At 35.2% G+C, this 17271-nt stretch overlaps 1 long non-coding RNA gene across 2 annotated transcripts in view; it reads right to left on the reverse strand.

Annotated features, from left to right (window-relative positions):
• LOC141501939 (uncharacterized) overlaps window positions 1–17271 on the reverse strand; it is a 72016-nt gene that overhangs the window by 35365 nt on the left and 19380 nt on the right. For both annotated transcript variants that reach the window (XR_012472344.1, XR_012472343.1), the window contains exon 2: window positions 11626–11805. This is a non-coding gene — a long non-coding RNA (uncharacterized LOC141501939). The remainder of the gene's footprint in view (window positions 1–11625; window positions 11806–17271) is intronic.

Consider the following 17271-nt stretch of genomic DNA (forward strand, 5'->3'; position numbering starts at 1 on the left):
ATATGATGGAACACTATTGTTCTATTAGAAACAAGGATGGATGGGATTTCAGGGAAGCCTGGAGGGATTTGCATGAGCTGATGCTGAGTGAGATGAGCAGAACCACAAAAACACTGTACATCCTAACAGCAACATGCGGGTGATGATCCACCTTGATGGACTTGCTCATTCCATCAGTGCAACAATCAGGGACAATTTTGGGCTATCTGCGACAGAGAATACCATTCTGTATCCAGAGAAAGAATTGTGGAGTTTGAAAAAAGACCAAAGACTATTACCTTTAATTTAGGTAAAAAACATTATCTTATTATGTAATTTTGCTGTCTCTTATACTTTATTTTTCTTCCTTAAGGCTTCCTTAAGGAAGAAAAGATAGGATTTCTCTCTTATCACATTCAACTTAGATCAATGTATATCATGGAAACAATGTAAAGACTGCCTTCTGTGGGGGTGGGGGGAGGGAAGCAAGATTAGGGGGAAAATTGTAAAACTCAAAATAAATAAAATCTTTCAAAAAAAAAGAAATGAGCATATCTTCATTTTGGTAAAAAAAAAAAATCTGTAACTAACTGTAAATTGATTCAGCACTGTTAAAGATGGCTATTATTTTCCCAATAGGGAAATCTAGAACAGTGAATGCTCACATTGGGTTTCTTCAAATATCTAATTCTTCATATATATGATTCCTTGTTCTTTCTTCTATCCTGATAGAGTTGCAACTTTGGTTTTGTAAAATTATTTACTTTCTAAACTCTCCTGGTGGGAGAAAACAAACAAAAAACTTTCTGCTTACCATAATTAACAATTCTATAATTATTATTAGGTCAGGAAGACCTAAATTCAAATATTGCCTCAAAATTTACTTGTTGACTGATCCTGGACAAGTCACTAAACCCTTCTCAGTTTCAGTTTTCTCTTCTGTAAAATGGATATGATAATAGCAACTACCCTTTCTTAGGGCTATTGTAAGAATCAATGAGATAATATTTGTAAAGCACTTTGCAAACTTTAAAGTACTATTTAAATGCTAGGTATTAATATTATTATTATTTTAGGTTTTTGCAAGGCAAATGGAGTTAAGTGGCTTGCCCAAGGCTGTGGCTAGGTAATTTTTAAGTGTCTGAGACCAGATTTGAACCCAGATACTCCTGACTCCAGGGCCAGTGCTTTATCCACTACGCCACCTAGCCGCCCCTATCTATGCCACCTAGCCGCCCCTATCTATGCCACCTAGCTGCCCTTTTCTATGCCACCTAGCCACACCTTATTATTATTAAACTGTTTTATTCTTATGAATTTTTGTAGTTTTTAAAGTCGATATCCATTCTATATTTGTTCAAGAAATCTGTTTGATTATATGCTATGTGCAAGGTCCAATGCCATCTAAGATCATTGGGGAATTTTTAAAGATGAAGATATGATCCTTGCCTTTAGGCTCTTATAATCTAGTAAAGGTAATAAGTAATAATACAAAAAACAGCAGTAACTCAAAGCAGAATGTGAAAGATACCAAAAAAGAGAGATACAAAGTCCTCAGGTAATTCAAAGGAGGAAAAAGAAAATATATGATTGCTGAGAATCAAATGATAGTTCATACAAACTTGCTTTATCTTGTAAGTTTACATTAACTTGGCTTTATCTTCAGCACTCATGAAGTAGGTGTTATTATTCTCCCCATTTAAAAGATGAGGAAAATGAGCCTCAGAAAGAGTAAGTTGACTTACCAATGAAAGCAGGATTTGATCAAAATCTTAAAGGTTAGGTATGATTTCAGTAGGCAAAGATGGTGTCTGGTGGAGTATTCAGATACTGTCTGGTGGAGTATTCAGATACTGGCTTGTGAAGTAGTCGAGAGAGAAGGTATTCAAAACAGATTTGCATGAATAAAGGTATGGAAATGGGAAAATGTGAAGAATCTTTGTAGAATCCAGAGTACTGTCTGACTGGAATACAGAAAGAGAGTAAAGGAGGAAAAGATAGGAAAAATAACTTGGAGTCAAAGCACAGAGGACTTAAATTTGATGGGAGAGTCATTAAAGATTTATGAGATGGGTTTTACCCCCTCTTTAGTTCTAACTCTTCTTTCACAATATGACTAATATGGAAATACATTCAATAGGATTGTGCATGTACAATCTATATCAGATTGCTTGCTTCCATAGGGAGAGAGGGAACTCAAAAGTTTGCAAAGGATGAATGCTGAAAACTATCTTTGCATGTAATTGGAAAAAACTAACTAGAGGTATAAATTAGAAGAAAATCAGATTTATGAGAAAGGCAGTGACAATTTTAGAGCATTGTTTTAGGTAGATTACTGCTGCATTAGAATGTAGGAGAGATTGAAGTGGGAAAGAGGCAAGGTAGGGAGATGAGTTAGGAGTCTATGACCCATATCCACATCATAGGATCATTGAATTTTAAGTTCAGAGAGACCTTAGGGATCATCTAATTCAACTCCTTTGTTTTTCAGATGAAGAAATTGAAGTCTGAAAAAGTAAAATGATTTGCTTCTTTTTAATATCCCCATATTAGCTCAGTCCTTGTATCTAATAAATATTTATTGAATTGAATTGAATTGCCTAAGGATACAGGGATAGTAAAGAAAACATTAAGAGATAAAGAAGGTCTGAACTAATATAATTAAAGCATTCCTAGCACTCTGGTCCACTGGAAGGCAACACGGTATACTTGAGAGATTGTAGAATTGAACCTGGGGACATAGTTCAGTTCTGCCTTTGCCACTTTACTAATGACTTAGATAAGTCATTTCAGTCTCTGGGTCTCAGTTTCTTCATCTGTTGGACTAGATTGCTTCTAACTTCCCATCCAGTTCTAAATCTGAGATCTTATAATTGGTATTTTGATTTTTAAAAAACATATCCATCCCCTCCACTTTTCATGCTGCTCTGCTTTCTGAAATACATAGGTGTGCTTTTGCCAAAGGGAATTGATGATGATAACATTTCATTCGTCATATGAATTAGACAATATGGTATTTTCTACAAACTTTAAAAAAAAATTCTCATTCCCCTTCCCCACTCCAACTCCTCCTTGCTACTAATCATTTTCTCTACTGAAAACCAGTTACTCTCTTTGTAGGCACAGAAAAGAACTTTAGTGATACCATATGCCTCATTAATCACTAGTTAGGGACTGCCTTTCCTTTTTGTCATCTGGAATGTCTTGATCAAGCATAATGGTATCAATCATAATAGAACTCCTTTAAATTTCATTTTAAGGTTTAAAAAGAACTTTCCTAACAACGATGAGGAAGGGTAGATAGTAAAGTTTTGCTTTTCCCATTTTACAAATGAGAAATCTGACTGTGTAGGGTGCTCACTCAGAATGTTGAAGCCAGGACTTGTTCCCAAATCTTTTAACTGGAAGGTCAACCTTCTTTTGAAAATGTAATTCATCTTTAATTCCTTTTTTTTTCAATTAACAAGCATTTAATTTACTCTCCTCCTGACTACTCTCACACACCCCCTCCCCCCAACACAAAGCAACTCTGAAACAAATTAAAAAGTTGAGCAAATCCTATACTGAACATGCCCCAAAATATTCTTTATCTTGAGGAAAAAACCAGTACCCTTTACATTCCACTACACTTCCAGACTTGCCTCAATTTCCTCTTGTAAATTTTTGAAGTTCACTGCCACTCCAGTGACTTCTTATCAATCACTGGTAGCACAAGAGCAGTCTTGATTTTATTCCTTTCTTTTTTTTTTACAAGGCAATAGGGTTAGGAGACTTTCCCAAGGCCATACAGCTAGGTAAATATTAAGTGTCTGAGGTCACATTTGAACTCAGATCCTCCTGACTCCAGGGCAGGTGCACTATCCACTTAGCTGCCCCAGCCTTGATTTTAGTACCTTAATTAGAATAGTTGGGTAGTTCTCAATCCATGCTGGACTGTTCCCCTAAAGACTCTCATTCCTCTTTCTGGCTGGCTTGCAACAGGGTGATCATCCTCTGTTGTATAAATTAGACATGTGTGAATTGTCCAAAGGGGGAAAAAAGTTCATGTTTATAATTCTGAAACTTTGAGTTCTTTGACAAAACTTTGTGCTCATTATGGGTTGCCCCTCTCTGCTTATATATAAAAGCAATTGTAAATTAGCCTCTGTCTTTCTATCTACACAGAAAAGTGAAAAGAATATGATAATGGCTCCTTGGATTTAGACCAGCAAGTCAGCCTACACAAATTAGGCCAAAATAATTTATTTTCCTCAATAATGGAGACAGGTTTTAATTTTTGGCTTAAAATTTCCAAATATTCCTTCATCTGTCCACTTCTTTTGAATGATATAGTATTCAACAAGTGTTCATTAAGCACTTCCTACATGTCAGCACTGAACTATGTACTGGAGATAAAAAAGACAAAAATTAAATAGTGCCAACCAACAGGGAGCTTCCACTCTACTCTAGCTAGCCAATATGCATACGGATAAACACAAGAAAATTTTATAAGAAAAAGATTCCTTATAGTTGACTTCTCTGGACATTTGTATAGTTTTCAAGTGAACAATATAATGTTATTATTAACAGCCTTGTTCTTTGGTGTTTGGGGCTATTTGTGAAGTTTGTGGATCTTGGACATGTTAATGTTCAGTTTCTCATAGTTTGATTCTCTGAACAATGAATGCTTCCTTTTATTTTGACCTTTGAATGTCATCATTATTTGGTATTTACCTCTAAGAATGCTACTCTATATCTTTTTAGTTTTAATAACCTTTTCTTATAAATGGGCTCTATTAAGCTGATAACTGACAGAGGACAAAGAGGCATTCAGTAGATGTACTGGACTATCACTATTCAGCATTTAGAAAACTCACCCTCTGCCTCTAAACTCCTTTGCACAAATAGAGAATGGAGTGAACAAAGCCATTGGTCAGTCAATAAGCAACCATTAAGTGCCTACTATGGTGAAAACTACTGTACTAAACACAAGGAATACAAAGGAAGGCAAAAGTCAATTGTCTGCCCTCAAGGATCTCACAATCTAAATTTGCCAAGGAGTAAGAAAAAGGGATAGGAATAAGAAACAGAGGTGACAGTGACTGAGGGAGGGAGGGCCCTGATCTGTTAGGGTGGTTATGTTAACAGGGGTGGATATGAGAGTTTTGTTTGTATAGTTAAAAGAACTGTGTATAATCAGAGGACCTGAGTTCTAATTTAGATTTTTAAACAGCTACTTGACCTTGGGAGAAACACTTAACCTTTCTAAGATTTTGTTTTTCCATTTGTAAAATTTTATTTATACATTCAATCACATGTCATTGTGAAGAGTAGATGATATTAATAGAGTATTTTATTTTTATTTTTTTGCAAGGCAAACGGTGTTAAGTGGCTTGCCCAAGGCCACACAACTAGGTAATTATTAAGTGTCTGAGACCGGATTTGAACCCAGGTACTCCTGATTCCAGGGCTGGTGCTTTATCCACTGCAGCACCTAGTTGCCCCAATAGAGTATTTTATAATTCAAATTTCAGTCCTTCAACAGTCTATCATTTATCCAGCTAAGAATTCTTTCTTTCTCTCCCTCCCTCCAGATCTAAAGTTCCTAACTAGAATGTAAGTCTTTTAAGGATAAACTTCATAGTAGATTATCTTAGTGATTTGATATGGTTGAAAATTTTACCAAGTAATCAAACTCTGGTGATGAAAGTCTCTGAACTTAGCTGGGCTCTATTATAGCCAATCTTATTTTACTAGAATGTTCAAGAACCCATATTCTGTTGGGATAGCCTTAGAGGGGGTATGTGTGTGTGCGTAGGGATCTATCTTTTATCTTTTTTTTTTCTATATTCCCAGCACTTAGCATTTAGCAGACTGGGAAGTAGTAGATGATTAACAAATGCTTATTGGAAGTCGATTAGATGTTTGCAATCAGAAGTGAAGAGTCAAGAATCATGCCATTTTTGTGAACTTGGATAAATGGAGAAACAGAAAAGATTAGCATAAATGAGGAAGATTCCTCTCCAGAAGGGGAGATTATTACTCTTAGGAAGGTGCTATTCTATTAAATAATGGATTATAACCTCCTCTTCTTTTTCAATATAGATTTTTATCCACATCTTTTGTTCTTATAGATTTCCTTCCTTATCTTTCTCTCTCAGATTCTCTACCCACCCCACCCCACAGAAAGTATCCTTTATGACAAGAATTTTAAAAAAATTTCAGAAAATCAATCAATACTCTTCCTCTTCTTTAATATTTTTGTTGAGACTAAAATACATTCTCAAGCTCAGTCACTTTCAAAGCTGAGATTTTTATCTCTCTCTGGGGATCATAACTGTGCCCATCAGATAGTTCAGCTGCCAGAACTTTATCATCAATGTCTCTGAAAGGCTGATATCACTCTGCAGGGATTGGTTCTGGATCCAGAACAGTCAGTCTCAGGACTCAGAGTACCAGAAGACTATCTCCCATTTCTCGACCTGGCTCTAGCACCAATCTCTCCGAGTTCCTAAGTCCTCCAGGAATCCTTGCCAGATCAATATCCTCCTCTTATCCTCCATCACAGCATACACTGACTCAAAACCTACAGCTTACACCCTAACTCATCACTCCTCTGCCTGCAAACACTTGGGGAGCCGATCACTAAGAGTTATTAGCACTCATTCCCCAGACAATGTTAAGAGCTTTGACACTATTGTCTTATTTGATTCACACAAAAACCCTCAGAAGTAGATGCCAGTGAGTATCTGAGGCCATATTAGAACTCAGGTCTTGCTGATTCCAGGCCTGGCCCTTTATCTATTATGCCACATAGGACCTTTGGGTCCTCTTCAGTCTTCTAGGCATGGTCCCCTTTGGTGTATGAAACTCTGCTCAGAATAATGTATTTAAAGGAATGAAACAAAATATTATGACTATATGATTACATAGGAAACCAATTATATGTGAATTGATTACTGATTGTTTAATAGTTTAGCATTTAAATAATCACTATAACCAATTTCTAGAGCTTAGATTTGGATTTATTTTATATGGACCTTAGCAGAAAAGTTTGTAAGAGATTTTATAGGAGACTGAGGATGCACTTGAAACTGAACCTGCCTCTGGAAAGAGATGATGAAATGAATGGAGGATGATTCAACCTAGTCGGGAGATGTTGTCCTTGCACTGTGTTTTCCCTGTTACCACGAATGCTAGAGATATCTTTCTCCCCATTTGCAAGTCGACATAATTAAGGATCAATCATAGTCTTAATTTAGTTGGCATCAGTGGATCTTATGTAATGAATTTATAAAATCAAACTATATAAAATGCTGCTCTGACCCTAAGGTGTGTCTTTGGTCACTGAGGGCCACTGACTATTATTGATAATTTCTAACTTTGCCATTCTAAAGATTATGCTCTGACTTTTGTAGTTTAGTTTGTCTTCATTTGCAGATTTTTATCATGACAATATTGAAATACAGTTATCAAATTAAAAAAAAACTAGTTCACAGGAGCAGTTAGGTAGCAGAGTAGATAAGAGCACTGACCTGAGCATCAGGAGAATCTGAGTTCAAATCCGACCTCAGACACTTGATACTAACTGTGTGATCTTGGGCAAGTCAAAACCCCATTGCCTCCCAAACAAGCAAACAAACTCTGGTTCACAGTACCCACAGCACCTCTGACCTAATGTATGGACCTGGTGAATGATTATGTCTACTTTCTGAGACTCAGAAAGTACTAGGAGGTTTATCACAGAAGGCTGCCTACTGAGTAATGACTTCTCTGACCATGGTAAGACATGAAATAAGCACAGAAAAAGATAGAATCCTCCATTGTTTTGTGAGGATTCCTTCCACTTCTATGGGAGAGATAGTGGCAGAGAAGTATGTTAAGGATAAGAATGGTAAGAATCACACAGCTTCTTATTGTAGTGGTTAAGAATTGGAAATTGAGGGGATGCCAATCAAATGGCTAATAGCTGAACCAGTTATGGTATATGAATATTATGGAGTACTATTGTTCTATAAGAAACTATGAATGATCAGACTTTAGAGAAGCATGGAAAGAATTACAGGAACTGACAGTGAGTGAAGGGAGCAGAACCAACAGAACATTGTGCACATTAACGACAATATTGTGAGTTGATCAACTTTGACAGATGCAGCTCCTTTCAGCAGTTCAGAGAGCTAGGACAACCCTGAAAGACCTGTTATGGACAACACCACCACATCCAGATGAAAAAAACAAAACAAAAACAAAAAACTATAGAATCTGAATGGACACTATATTCATTTTCTAAAATTTCTCTTATTTTTTTCTCCCTATCTCATGGTTTTCTTTCTTTACCCTTTATCCTAATTCCTCTTACAGAAAATTGCTGATATAAACTTGTTAAACATATACATATACAATGTTCACTAGACTATTTGCTGCTGAGGGTCAAAGGGGGTGGGAAGGGTGAGTGTAAGAAAATTTTGTAACATAAATATGCATGTGGATGAATGTTAAAACTTTCATAACATGCTTTGGGGAAAATAAAATATCTATTTAAAAAAGTATCACACAGCTTTTAGATTGTCTATAAACATAAACTCAGCTGTAGGTACTTTCCATATGAATTCCTGGTCCAATGACTAAGAAGTGAACATTCGCCTGGAGGAACTGAATCCCAGCCATCTTGACATCGTCAATATAAATGAAACCAGGAAACAAGAGAAAACCAATAAGAGTTAACAGTTTACATTTATATAGTGATTATTATATGCTAGATACTATACTAAGTGTTTTACAACTATTATCTCCCAACTGTCTCATTTGGTTTAGTTGGAACTAAAAGAATGACTTACTCATAAGTTTTCCTTACAAAGACAAATAAAAGAGTTAGTTTTATTCTAGATCCAAAGACTATAAGAAATATCATTTTATAGGACATTTTGTCATCTTCTTTTGTTCTGTTTATCACTCCTACAGAAAGATTGTCCTGAAAACAATTGCAATTTATGCTATCAACATGATTTACAGAAGATGATATAGGAAAAAAACTATTTAAAACTTAGTAAGAATCTTCATGGAGAATCACTCCAGTATCATTGTCAAGAAAACCCCAGATGGGGGCGGCTAGGTGGTGTAGTAGATAAAGCACCGGCCTTGGCAGGAGGACCTGGGTTCAAATCCAGTCTCAGACACTTAATAATTACCTAGCTGTGTGGCCTTGGGCAAGCCACTTAACCCCATTTGCCTAGCAAAAACCTAAAAAAAAAAAGATGAAATCATGAAGAATTAGATATGACTAATCAACTAAACAACAAAAACAACAAGATCTTCCAACAAATCATGCTAGATGACTTTAATGCAAAAGTGATATGATGAGGATGATGATGATGCTATTCCTTCATTCTCTTTTTAATTTAAATTTTTTTTTTATTTATTTAAGACAATGAGGTTAAGTGACATGCCCAAGGTCACACAGCTAGGTAATCATTAAGTGTCTGAGGCTGGATTTAAACTCAGGTCCTCCTGACTCCAGGGCTGGTACTCTATCCACCATACACTTAGCAGCCCCTATTCCTTCATTTTCAAAGAAGACTATGACATCAGGGAGGTAGTACCATGACAAGCACATGAATTTAATTTGAGTGAGGGGGTTTCTGTGCTAACTCACAAGCCTCACTTTTTCCTTTGGAGAAAAGAATCAGGATGACTGGAGATTACCCTGGATGTGAGACAATCAGGGTTAAGTGACTTGTTCAATGTCACAGAGCTAATAAGTATCTAAGGTCAAATTTGAACTCTGGTCCTCCTGACTTGAAGGCTGGTATTCTACCCACCACACCATCTAAAAGTTGTGACAGAAAAACATTAGAAAATATTGTGCATAGGCTAAGTAGAAGCTCATGGCTATATATCATAGATAAAATCAGCTCTCAAGAAAAAAATCTGGAGATTCTGGACATGTAGGTATAAAATAGCACAAAAATGAGACATTATAAGACAAGGCATTCATTTATTTATTCATCAAGTATTTACTAAATGTCTAAAGGGTTCCAAGACACAGAGAAAAAATAAAACCCTCTTTTGGTCCTGAAAATAGCTTCTATTCTATTAAGGTTAAACAGCTTGAAAAAAGAAAATTAAAAATAAAATATAAGCAAAGCAAACACAGAATAATTTCTGGGAAAAGAGTACAAGTATGGGGGCAGCTAGGTGGCGCAGTGGATAAAGCACCGGCTCTGGAGTCAGGAGTACCTGGGTTCAAATCCAGTCTCAGACACTTAATAATGACCTAGCTGTGTGGCCTTGGGCAAGCCACTTAAACCCCATTGCCTAGCAAAAACTTAAAAAAAAAAAGAGTACAAGTAGCCAGGACAGGGGCAGGAAACATCTACAGCTGTGTAAGGCCTGCAAAATCATTTAGTCTGGAACTGCCTTGGCAATCACAGATGGGCATTCAAAATTCAATAAATCTAGGAGCTTTTTAGGGGTGAATTAATTAAATGTTTGACCAAATAGAGTATGTTAATTTTTAAGTTAATAATTTAATAATTTAAGTTAATAATAATAATTTGATGCTATAATTCTAAAAGGCCCTTAGCAGAAAAAAGGATCCCCTACCCCCTATCTAGGGGAATTAATCAGGATACCAGTAGGATGTAAACCTTAAAAAAACACCTTACTTATATTATTACCTGTTATACTTATTATATTATTGCTTACTACTTATATTACTTATCATAAATTATTATTCCCTTATTTAGAGGTAAAGAGGGAATGTATTCTAGGCATAGATCTCCTATGAGGGCAAATGAAATATTGTATACAATAAAGAGAAAGTAGACCAGTTGAGCTCAAGTACAATGTGTATAACGGTCAGCTGAATATCCAAAGCTTGAAAAGGCAACTTGAAACCAGAGTGTGAAAAAATTTTAAATACTAAACATGGGAGCCTGTATTTGACCCAAGAGGTAGTGGCTAACCACTAGAGATTCTGGAATTGGAGAATGACTTGATAAGAATTTTGGAGTATCATTCTGGCAACTGTGAAAAATCAGAAAGAGAAAGTTAGAAACTAGATGAAATGGCTATATGAAGAGGCTATAGCAATAGGTAGGCCAAAAGTGGCAATGAGAGTGCACACAAGGAGACTGATATGAGGTATCCAGTGGAGCTGGCAAGATTTAATAAGTGATTAGATACGAGACACATGGAAAAGGAATGATTCCTTGAATCTTGAACCTGGATGACTTAGAAGAATGGTTAAGCTCTCAAGAAAAATGGGAAGTTGGGAGGAGGGGACAGTTTGTGGAAAAAGATCTGATTCATTCTAAAGTTGTCTATGTACAATCAGACCACCAGCTTATTACAGCAAAAATTAATATTAATTTAAAACCAGAAGAATCTATAAAAATGAGGAAAGGGCAGAACTTCAATTAGAATCAATCAAACATTTATGAAGCATTTATTATGCATCAAGAATAATACTCGGTACTAAGGATGCAAATTTTAAAAATGTAACCATACCTTCTCTCACCAGTTTAAATTCTATGGGGAAAAACAATGCACATGCAGTCACACATATGTATATACAAATACATATATATATATACATAGATATAGATAATCATATTTCAAATAAATACACTCATATTAAATACAAAATAAATAGCTATTCCAACTTACCCTATGTAGATTAAATGAAGATGTTGAAAATGGGAAATGTATAAATAAAAGGACAGCAACTTCCATGTCAATGCGTGAATGCCAGAAGTCAAGAGTTCAAGAGCATCCTGAAAGCTTCTCAGTCAGCAAACAGTTGATCTATTTGCCAAGATAAGAGGTGTTGGAAACAAAAGGCAAAATCTGGAGGAAAAGGATGATGGAAGATCAAAGCATATGTAAGAAAGTCTAAAGAGATCTTCATAAAACTTCTCTACCTCCTTATCATCTATAACAGATGTTAGGGCATAAGCTGTGATTATTTCCCTGGGGATTCATTTTATACACATTCATCATATGTATCACAATATGAGATGACCAAATAACCCATGAAATTTTAATTTTATTTTTATTATGATTTCAATAAACACAAAAAAGGGGTTTTTTTAAGAACAAAAAGGAGGACTATGACACCAAACTTCTTTGCTCCACTACTAATACTTTGCTTCTGAAATTACTTTCTACTCACACCATATGAATATACTTTGCATGTTGTCTTCCCCCATTGGACTGTGCCTTTGTTTCCTCAGTGAATAGAACGGTTTCTAGTACATAGTATAAAGCATTAACAAATACCTGTATTATTTGTTTATTAAAAGTGTATATCTATGTACAAATCTTACCAGATTGTTTACTGCTGAGGGGAGTGGAGTGGGAAGGGAGAATTGTAGAAAAATGAGTAACATAAATATGCAAGGAGATCAATGTTGGAAAACGTTCCTAATTTGTAATTGGAAAAATAAAATGTCAATTAAAAATAAATTTTAAAAAGTGTATGTTGATTTTAATGAAGTAGTAACAAAATTTCTGACTTTCTATTTCTTACATTTTTAGGGTTTTTTGTATATTTTAAATAGTTTAATGATCCTTTTTTCTTTTTCAAGTCATGTTTCTTTTTACCTATAGATGCAAAAAAAATCATGAAATCAAATCCACTGACACTTTTAGTTGCCTTTCTATGAGAGCCCTGTGGGGTATTCTTATATTTTGAGACAACCTCCTCTTATCTTCTGGTTTCATTCAAAGTGAGAACATCAGGATTGCTATGATTCAGTTCTTCTAGTAGGTCATCTTCCCACTGGTAACTCTGCAATGGTGGTTGTCAAAGTGTTGTCTGGGGACCTCTGGGGGTCACCAAGACCCTTTCAGGGAGCTCTTAAGATTAAAACTATTTTCATAAGGATTCTAAAATGTTTTAAATTATAATACAGTAAATATTTAAAGATTATAGTCAATAATTTTTAAGAGTATAAAAGTATTATGACCAAAAAGTTTAACAATTGTTCAGGGTGAGTTGATAAATGTTTAAGGGAAGAGAGAAGGGGGAGGGAAATGTAATATACTTTAAAGGTTAGTCTGCATTATCAGTGTTTTCTCCATTACTTTTTAAAGTCTCGACAAGTAACAAAACTGTAAATCAAGTCCTGATTTGTAGTGTTTGCTGATTTCCAAGATGTAAATGCTTACACTGAAAATTTAATTATTAGCTCTCTTAAGCTGATTCAAATGGACTACAGCTCACCCTTTGAACCATGGCTATTACAAAAATCTTACCTTTGGAGCACCAACAACTAACTTACTACTTATGAGGGTCCACTGTGATTCTAGCCTCCTCAGTCACCAGATTAACCAAATAACAACAATTAACTTTTTTTTTAGAAGGGAATAATTACTCCAAAAAAGACAGTTCAAAAGAAATAATTATTTTCCCTCAACACTCAAGAGAAACACTCTTCTCTATGCCTCCTAAGTTTCTGGGGAGAATGAGTTCAAACTTAACAGTTTCTATGGTGTCAAACTCAAAACTGATTGCATATTGACTTAGAAAACTACAAATGAACATGCTCGATATTGTATTTTATTTTCACTTTTTTAAATCTTCCTCAGTAACATTTTAATCTGGTTCAAAACGACTGCGCTGACCTGACTGGTTGTAAAGCTTGTCAATGGTTTCTGTCACTGAACCATTATTTTCCACAGATTCCACTCCCTATACTGATTTTGAGGAGAAACTCAAACCCATCCTGCTTCACTCTACAAACTTTTCTACCTGACTTCATCTGTCTCCTCCCTCTACTCCTGAAGACTTTTTCCACTGATGAGTTCTTCCCAGAACCTTCATTTGGGAAGGATTCCAAAACATCCATCCCTCATTCTTCATTATTTAATAATTCATTTTTCAATAATATTAAATTATATTCATAGACAATAGGTTAAATGTTTAGTCATGAGTTGTGTGGTAGAAGAAAAACATTCCTTAATTCAAAACTAAACTCCCAGTTAAAGGAAGGATATTAGTCTTAGTTTTTTCATCTGAGCTAGTGGAATAATTTCTCTCTTCTCTATGTTTCTGCAGCTCTTAACTGAATGATAGTCTTGGAAGGGATCTCATAGTTCATCTAGTCATAATTCCCATATATTTCAAGAATTCTCTCTCTATATCTGACCAAAATGAAAAGGCTATTCATCTCAATTTCAGAATGCTCTAATGACCAACAAAAATAATTCTTTAAATCAAGTTGAAATCTTCTTCTCTATAACTTGTATCCATTGCTGCTGGTTGGTCTCTGGATATAAATATGATCTTTATTCTTTGACATGAGTATAATTTGAATATTCATAGTATACACATATCTGATGACAGCTATCCTGTGCCCCATTCCTTACCACTCATTTGGCACATATCCATATACATTATGAATTTTTACTTATGTTTTTATTTGTATATGTCTAATTATTTTACCTCAATTGTAAATTCCTCGAAGGTAGACTATGAATCAATTGTTAATAGCTTTAAATTCTATTAAATAATGTGAATGTGACAAAATAAAATGACAGGGAAGGAGATCTGGGGAGAAGCTTGTCTTCTTTGAAATTCCTGAAGGTCAGTAGTAACTGAGTTCTGCCAAATCCTAAAGCAAGTATTGTTAAGTGATTTTATATCATGATCCCAGTGACAGTCTAGTAAAACTATATACCTGCCTTCTTGAAATAATGCTTGTAAGTGCATAAAATAAGATGTACATGATTACAAAGAAAACCAACTACAGTTATCAAACTATTTTTAAACCCAAGTTTACAGAAACCTAGATTAAGAATCCTTGATCTAAAGGAAGAGAGAAAGAAGTGACTTGCCTAGGGTCACACAGTGAGAGGTGTCTGAATCATTATTTGAACAGAGATCTTCCTGATTTCACTTTATTTGCTTACTGTGCCATCTAACTGGCTCATTTGAACAATATTTTTCAATTAAAATATTTTAGAAGTGTTTGACAGAATAATCTAATTGCTGTCATCCCCCTAGTCAGAAATTTGCTAGTTTCTAACCTGGGTTTGGGTCTGAGAATAGTAGACTACTACTGGATTCAGCCATTAACAGATATTTGGGAAGCTCTGTTGATTCAGAATAACAGAACTACAGGTTTCCCTTTGGTCTGGAGTTCCTATCCTGGATGGAATTTGGGGTAATGTAGACTTTACCCTCCTCAATCCTTTTTGGATGTATTAAATCCATCCCTTTTTCATTCTTTATCTTTTTAAACCTTTTGGAAGCATCTGCTCATGTCTTTCTTGATATTTTCTTCTCCCTTGGACTCCATGACACTATTTTTCTGATTCTCTTACCTAGCTGATCACTTTTTTTTTCAGCTTCCTGGACTGACTCCTTTTCCTTCTCCCATTTCCTAAATGTGGAATCCTCCCAAAGACTTTTTTTCCTAGCATTCAAGACCTCCCCATTTATCTTTCTACTTTTCTTCTACACTATTCCACTTCACACATTTTATATTACAGCTGAATAAGCACTCCCCTTCCTTTGATTTCACTACATCTTTTCTTTCCTCAGATTCTTGAATCATCTCTTCCTATATATCAGACTGTTAAAATCCAACCTTTCTATCAAGATCTAGTTCAGGTACCACCTACACCAAGTTTCCCATAATCTAGCCCCCATTTCCAATAAAAAATATATATATATATATATATACATATATATATTCTTTATCAGACCTCTCATATCATTCTGTTTACACCTCCTCCTATGCATTTAGCATATTGTAAATTATTGCAATTATTTATTAATAGTCTTCTCTATCATCACTAGGTTATTGCCCTTCTTATGACTAGGGAGTATTTTTATTTCATATTTATATATCTATTTCAGGAACATTATACTTCCCCCAGGTGAAACTAATTTCCAGAAACTTATCCTGGACAATGATTTAGCTTTGATACTCAACACCATCTCAGTACCTTCAGTTGCATCTCCCCTCTGACTGGAGGTCAAAAGACTGGAGCAACAAATTCTTCCCAATTTCTTCCTTTATAGAGGGTTCAGAAATTTCCAGTTCTTTTTACCCTTTAGCCACTCTAATGGTTTTCAACTTCATGAACATTATGAGGACAAGGACTGTTTTTCTTTTGCTTTGTTCATATGCACAGTACTACCAAAATACCTAGCATGAGCCTTACCAGATCTATATAAAGCATCAGTTATCAAAACCGTCTGATACTTGCTAAGAAATAGAGTGGTGAATCAGTAGACTAGACTAGGTGCAAAAGAAACAGCAGGAAATGATTACAGTAATCCACTGTTTGATAAACCCAAAGAGTCCAACTTCTGGATTAAGAACTCACTTTTCAATAAAAACTGCTGGGAAAACTGGAAGATAATATGGCAGAAACTAGGATTAGACCAACTTTGTACAACCTTTACTAAGATAAGCTCAAAATGGGTGCAGGATTTAGACATAAAAGATAATATTATAAGCAAACCAGGAGAATAAGGAATAGTTTATCTGAAAGTTCTATGGAAAGGGGAGCAGTTTATGACCAAGTAAGAGATGGAGAACATCATTAAAAAACAAACTGGATAATTTTGATTACATTATTTTATTTTTGCAACGCAATGGGGTTAAATGGCTTGTCCAAGGCCACACAGTTAGGTAATTATTATTAAGTGTCTGAGGTCGGATTTGAACTCAGGTACTCCTGACTCCAGGGCCAGTGCTCTATCCACTGCGCCACCTAGCTGCCCCTAATTTTGATTACATTAAATTAAAAAGCTTTTGCACAAACAAAACCACTCTAACTAAGATCAAAAGAAATGTAGTAAATTGGGAAAAAAATTTTACAACTAGTATTTCTGACAAAGGACTCATTTCTAAAATATACAGAGAACTGAGTCAAATTTATTCCCCATTGACATTCCCCAATTTACAAATGGTCAAAGGATATGCAAAGGCAGTTTGCAGATGAGGAAATCAAAGCTATTTATAGTCATATGAAAAATTGCTCTAAATCATTACTGATTTGAGAAATGCAAATTAAAGCATATCTGAGGTACCACCTCACACCTCTCAGATTGGCCAGTAAGATGAGAAAGGAAAATGATTAATGTTGGAGGGGATATGGGAAATCTGGAACACTAATATATTGTTGGTGGAGCTGTGAACTCATCCAACCTTTCTGGAAAGCAATGTGGAATTGTGCCCAAAGGGCAATAAAACTGTACATACCCTTTGATCCAACAATACCATTACTGGGTCTGTACTCTAAAGAAATCATGAAAAAGGGTAAAAACATCACTTATATAAAAATATTCATAGCAGC

This window comes from Macrotis lagotis, chromosome X (assembly GCF_037893015.1).
Source record: "Macrotis lagotis isolate mMagLag1 chromosome X, bilby.v1.9.chrom.fasta, whole genome shotgun sequence".
In the NCBI taxonomy this organism is placed as follows: domain Eukaryota; kingdom Metazoa; phylum Chordata; class Mammalia; order Peramelemorphia; family Peramelidae; genus Macrotis; species Macrotis lagotis.